The sequence below is a fragment of the Musca vetustissima genome, unplaced genomic scaffold (assembly GCF_032173495.1).
Source record: "Musca vetustissima isolate MV318-11 ecotype Yass unplaced genomic scaffold, APGP_CSIRO_Mvet_v1 utg5643, whole genome shotgun sequence".
NCBI lineage: Eukaryota > Metazoa > Arthropoda > Insecta > Diptera > Muscidae > Musca > Musca vetustissima.
Window position 1 is genome coordinate 55,001 of NW_026872717.1, and position 7,594 is coordinate 62,594.

Genomic DNA, 7,594 nt, shown 5'->3' on the forward strand with positions numbered 1-7,594 from the left:
TGTGACAAGTTTCGATGACATCGGTTTAGATTTCGATATAGCTTTTGTATATATTTGCGTCCAATTTTAAATAAATGGTGCACCAAACTCAATAATGTTTATCAGATATTTATCCAAATAATCAACGGGTGTCCGATTGATATTTGCTTTAAATTGATTTACATAATTTTTTCCCGTTGTAAGAATCAACTCTATATCTGTACTCCTTTTTTATAATGTACGGATATATATAAATATTTTCTACATATGTATGTATGTATTGATTCGTCATACATGTTTTCGATTATACCACACGATTGAGACTACGCCTGAGGACTTTTTCGACACAACTTGGCGCAAACAATTATTGGCTTTCTAAATTTGTTAACACCTTTTTGCAAAAGTTTTCGAAACATGTAATTGTGTGACGCCCCCTATGTTAAATGTAAATAATGCCAACAAATACAAAGACAAAAGTATAAAGATAGGACAATTGATACGTAAACAATTTCCAACAGATGGCTTTTCCTCTGTTGTTACGATATCATAACAACAGAGAGAACAATATTAAACGTTTTTAATGCTATATCTTAAGCTTATTAAATACAAAAATATATTTAAAGTGCAGATCTCTGATTTTATTTACATTTTATAAACACATTATCGCGTATTGGCGTTTTTATTGTTAACATGCCTCTGTTATGCATGATTCCCCCTGGATGTGTTTTCATAAATTATTTTGTCAAAATGCATTTTGTCGAGTCTTTACGGTTTTTATGTCTTTGACAAATATTCGATTTTTTGGTGTTTCTGTAATTACACGAACTATTTTATAAAGTCATTTTTTCGATAACTGCATCGCATTCGGATTGCAAAAACAAACAACAATTATTAAAAAAAATTAAGACCTATTCCAACCCATTGACTGGCTTTACACCTGCAACAGTTAGTTGCTTCTCATCACTGCAGCCTTTGCTTTGTGTGAATTTTTCCTTTATTTATTTTTGGGGGTTGTTGGTTTTTCATGCCAATTTATTTTATTTTTTTAATTTTTCTTTTTTTTCGAACAGCCACGAAATAACAACCGATACAACAAGCAAAACATGACTTTTATTAGTTTTGCTTAAAGGTTTCGGAGTCAGTCAGCGAGTCAGTCGTTGGTAACATGTTATTAACTGGTGTCGGTCGGTGTTGTTCACTTTTTTTCGACGGCTATGCAGATCTGAGCTGTTAGATAAATCTATGTTTATTTTTGCCAAAGACCTCAATCACCTACAAACATAGCCAATGTGTTTTGGGTTGCACTTGCCACCGCGATCACCACGACTAAGACGACGACGGCGACTATGATAAAGACGGAAACGCTTACATCTATAATTCGGATAGTTGTTTAAAGAACAAATACCGCCAGCCAAAATTTAATAACAATCATAATATAAACAGGTAGCTAGCTGGCAAGCATGTATATATCACATACATATGTGAACGAAATATTAGCAGCAGTTGTTTTCGATTTATCAAATATGCACAATAATATAAGTGTTTCCCTATATGGAATATTGTAACACAATAGAAATCAAAAACACACATCTGCACATGCAGCAGGACACGTGAATGGCAAAGTAAACATACGATTTTATGAAACTAGCTGGAGTTTGTTTGATGCTCATAAATGTTCATGAATGATATGAAAAATATTCTTGGCAAGTATAATATGATCTCAGAAGAGGAAAAAGACATAGGTCAAGCTTTTTTATACCCCACAACATTGTCTGGTATAATAAATTTGTCAATCCGTTTGTAACACATCAAGTTATTCGTCGGAGAAAGAATATTTATAGTCCTGATAATATGTCCGGCAATCTATTTAGTATAGTAACTCTACAATTGTCAGTGTTTTGGGGATTTTGGACATGTTTTCCAAGCTAATTGGTTGAAATTTGGTTTTTTGGTTCCCACTATGTAGCACATTTCCGTACTATTTGTATACCCTTCAACACACTGTGGCATGGAATCACTTACTGACTGAGATTTATGCATTATGATTTGAAGATTTTATACTCGGACGGAGAATTGAATAGATGCTGTGTGTCATGAGGGCTTTTTGCTGGCAAGAAGACATCTTTTTAGGGCTCCGGGGACAATGCGCTCTCGATACGAATTGAGAACATTTCTGTAGTCGGATCTTAGTAATGTCAAAATCGAACGGGTTTGCCTAAGAAGAAGCGTCTGCCTGTCCGAATTTGCAGGAGGATTTTGGTGTAGGACTTTGCATCTTTAGCCATTTATGGCTTCGGAGACCGCCTGGTGATGTTCGCATTTCCTATCGACGATATGTTGACGTCCGATGGAATAACCTCTTGAATGCATAGTACTGTGCTACTTTCTCCAAATGATTTTTCACTTTACATAATGCCGTACTTGGCGATTCATCATGTGCATATAGCAAGGAATCGTCTGCATAAAGGATACCACAAGAATACCCAGAATTATGTGGAAAATCGTACATGAATATACTATATAAATGGGGTAACAAAATGGAACCTTGAGGAACACCACATCCAATATCCACGAGCTCAGATACTAGTTGTTGAAACTGAACACAAACTTTTCTATTCGAGAAAAAACTATAAAACAATTTTATAACAAATGGATCAATATTAAGTTGTATCATGTTATATAATATTCCTAAGTGGGATGCATGGTCAAATGCCTTTTCTACATCAAGTGAAATAGCTACTGTACATTTTCGTTCCCTTAGATTACATATTATATCTTTTTCAAATTTAAGTAAAGCATCGGTCGTAGAGTGGCCACTTTTAATTCCGAATTGCAGATTTGGAATGTATGAAGAATTAAGCCTATAGTCCCTTTTAATGCGTATTAATCATTCAAATAATTTCCCAAGGTAGGATAGCATAGATATGGGTCTCAAATTGTTAATACCCGAATTATTTGGTTTTATTTTTTTCTGAAGGACAAAAATATTCTCCATCAATTTTTAGCATAAGTCACTGAACAAGAGAAATCTGTATATATAATGTATATACCGAATATATAGTCATACATTTTGAACCAAAAAATCAAAATGTTCTTGTATTTTTTGTCGAAGACATTTCCCAGTATTTTTTCGACTAAGTGCATTAAAGTAACATTAAACTTAATTTTAGGTAAATAATGTCAAAGAATAAAATTTTCTACGTCAAAGTCCACTTCAAGTCTCAGAATAACCTATATATTTATATGCAATAGTTTTTAAGAAATTTATATTATAAAATTATATATAATAACAAAAAATTTTTGGCAGACTTTAATTAATTTTATACTGTAAATTGATAATAAACGGTAATTTGGATCCGATCTATCTTGAGTCCTATTATAGATTTTTTTCAAATCATTCTGACATGAATACTTTAATTGAAAGAGTTTTTTTATTGCATCTGAAACGATGTATTTTTTGCCCATTTTTTTTATTTCCGAGTGCCTGGTATGAACATTAATATCACATCTGAAATATTGTCAATATAATAATCCATCTCAATGTTAGAAAGATTCCGTTTCAAACCGGAAAGTTATTCAGCAAACCATCTTGAATATCAACTCGGAATGTATCCCAACTTGTGTTTTTATAGAAAGTATACGATTTTAGAGGATTTAAAATAATTGAAAACGATGACAATTTTAAGTGTAATCTTAAGGGGAAATGGCCAGAAAATGTTGGTAATAAGCTCATTTGGAAATTTTGAGATATCGGATCGTTGGTGTTTGCTATAAGTTGGTGCTTGCTATAAAATGGTCTAGAAATCATGGAACGGGGAAAATGGAACGGAGTCTGAGATTCTTAAAAAATCCACCGACGATTCCCGAATCCATTCATAAAAGGTGTTCCCATTCAAATTATTTAATGTGTCACCCCAAGCCGAGTGTCTGGAGTTAAAATCACCCCCGATTATTACTCCATAGTAATTTCGGGAAATAATATTCAATGCTTCCAAACTGGCACTATATTGAGTGCGATCAGCATGGCATGGGATGTAGATCGAACCAATCGAAACACTTTCTTCAACGCCATTTAAAATGACACCAATACTTAAAAACAAGCTAGGATATGTAAAATCCCTTATAATCACCTTTTGAAATTTGAATGATTTTCTTAAAGCTACGCCTTTGGAACTATTATCCCTTACGAACGCGTAATTTTCTAAAGCAACTCTATGGGCATCTCTTAAGTGAGATTCTTGTATAAAGACGAAATCAATGTTGTTTGAATTTAAAATCTTTGATAATTCAATTCTACGACTCGCTCCAATAAGCGATCTAACATTAAATGAAAGAAAATTTAAAAAATTACGGACCATATTTTGGTTTTATTTCCTCCAAAAGTTCTAATCATTGAATCCTTGCATGTTCCTTTGACTGTGTTCTATAGTGCCTAACAAAGTTTTCAATTTTGTCCTTCAGGGTTATAGTTTTGGCCTGACAGATATCCTTAGCAATTTTCAAAAATGCCTCTATTATAATAGGTTTCGATGTAACATGCTGAGAGTCTGTAAAACAACCAGCGTATGTTCCGTTTAACACTTTTGACACATTACAGGAAGCTGATGCCTTTTTTTCCTTAACTATAGACTTAGTTTGTTCCTGATTATTTAAGTAATCTTTGTAAGCGTTACAGCCCCGATAATTAGACGGATGACCAAATTGCTTGCAATTCGCACAATAAGGCTTATTTTCTTCATTAGATACGAATTTGCAGTCACCTGGAGCGTGCTTTTGATCACATTTCATACAGACATATAGTCTGCTACAATTTTTTGAGATATGGCCCCAATGTTGGCAACGCCAAAATTGTACAACCTTTAAATTTGATGTTACCTTTTTGGAGCAAATATATTTTTGAGCCCTTAATTCAGTTACAGATTTTCCTGGCAATAGAGTAATCAAGTAAAGTCCAGTATCAATATTATTTTTTTTAGAAAATTCGGTCGAAAATTTCTTAACATCCTTTACCGTATTGGGCACTAACGAATTAATATCGCTTCTTATCTCGTCTATGGTTGTTTTGTAATGAAGTCCCCTTAAAACTAGTCGAGAAGGTTTATGTTCTTTAGGTGTATATGTGTATGCTGGTATTTCCTTGGTTTTAAGGAGATCAATAATTTCTGAATGAACTTTAGGTTCCTTAAGATATAGTTTACTTTTTTTTTAATTTACAATTTTAAAAACATTGTTCTTGGATTTAAGTGTTCGTATCAAATCTGTTATGTTTACATCGGAAATAAAAATTGGCGGACAAAACCCCTTAAAATTATTCATAGAATTGGGTGATTTTTCACTTCTACTAAGAGACGCATTTTGCTCTTTGAAATTGATTTCGGATGAAATTCTTTCCTCCACAGACAACCAATCGTCCATAATAAGATATTTCTCTTTTCAGGATTTTATAAATGTATATATGTATATGTTTTTTTTTTAATTTTCCAAATTTGGTTTTCCTTTTTCAGACACAAAAAATACGTCTATTCAGTTCGAAAACTTAATTGAGAATAAGTCGTTACCAACGTTTCTTTATCCTTGCCCCACGAGGTTGAAGCTGTTGGAATGCAATGAGAAATGATAGAGGTTATCGAAGACCACCGCAAGGATTTTCGGATGATGTTCTCTGTGTAGTGGCCGTAATGTGGCATTCCCTTACATATAGAAAAATAAGGTGGGCTTATTTTCTGTATTATTATCTTTTTATTCAATTTTTTCATCGAAGTAAATATAATTTCTCATATCGGATTCTTATCTGAAATTATTAAATATAGGATAATGTTTCAAAACAACTCCTGTAGAACACCTGTACTTTGATTAGAAGGGAAACGTCAACTAGCCAATCCTGGTTTTTGATTTTTAAATTGATATAATTATAATGGTGTATGTGATCGGATACGAGAGATATATTTAATATTTACGAGGCTATGACTGTTTAATTTTTTGTGTTATCATTAGCTAGAGGGCGGATATATGGGCTGTTTTAGACTATTATATAGGCGAACTTACTGCAATTAATTACAAATAATGTCTTCTATAACTGGAATATTATTTAGATTTTTTTTTCAGAAAAAATGTATGTACTTAATTATCAACATTCAATATAGTAGCACCCTTCCAGTCCACCTAAAAAAATTCAGACAATTTTTATACCCTACACAACTATGTTGTCAGGGTATTATAGCTTTGTGCAGCCCCAAATGTTTGTAACGCCGCGAAATATTGGTCCTAGACCCACCTTTAAGTATACCGATCGTCATATCTCGACTAGCTGAGTCGATCTAGACATGTGTGTCCGTCCGTCTGTCCATTATAATTTGTAAACACGATACAGGCCACAGTTATGGACCAATCTTCACGAAATTTTGCATGTAGGATGGGTTCTGGCCAATGAAGACCCCTATTGTTTTTGGAAAAGATCGGTTAATATTTAGGGGATGAAATGGACCAAATACTAAATTTTTGTCGGTTTTTCTGGTCGCTCCAGAGGCCGCAATTATGGCCCAAACACCGCGAATTTTTGCATGGAGAAGGGGATCGGGCCAGAGAATAAGCATGCGTGTTTTGATAAAGATCGGTCAATATTTAGCGGGTCAAATGGACCCTGACTTTTGTGTGAAAAATGACAAAATTTGTATTCTATGGCATATATATTTACTCCTGGAGGATGTAGACCCCAGGCTTGAAATTGTTCATGAGGTTCCAGTTATGGTCAAGAACAACGCCTATAATTTTCGGTGATGATCAGATTAAAATTTTGGGATGAAATGGACGGAGAATATAATTTTTTGTGTGTTTTCGAGTAGAGTATAATCCAAAAATCACAACACAACCCACCGTGAAGGTAATCTGGACAAGTAATTAGAAGGACTGTACTGAATATTCGAAAATAGTAAGGAAGAGGTGTTGTTAACCTCTAATCGGACAAGAGGGGGCAAATATCACAAAATATTACTCAGACTCGGAATAAACATCCTCAGAAAGTTAGAGTTCGTGGTAGTTGTGTAGGGTATCGTATGGTCGGCCCCGTCCGACTATACTGCTCCGCTCACTGGTTTACAAATGTTTTTCTACACTATGATTAGTGTCAGAGAATAATTCAATATCCGGCTCAATTCACCCACCAAATATCGACGATAGACTGATATACCTTAGCATTGGAATGAGTTAGTCCACAGTTGCTACGAAACGATTGATTTTCTCACGCTCCTTATTGGATTTGGAACACGAGTGCAATACACGCGATTTGTTTACATGCACTAAACGTATCAGAAGGTGGTTTTTATTTATTTATTTTAGTTTTTGCAAGCCAACCTCAATCGGAGGAAGATGAAGAAAAACACTGCAACGAGCTAAATTGTAGAACGCGTTCGCTATCAAAATAACATAGAGAGAAAAAAAAAACGAAACAATGACCCATTGAGTGGAGAACCTACGTTCGAATGCATCAACTTAGACTCTACGTGGGTGTAGTGAAGAGCAATTTTTAATCAATAAATTAAAACAATTTACATTTTCCCTATATATCTAAAGTAAAATAAAATTTAACATACTGATTCCAGAGGAGTGAAATTAAGGC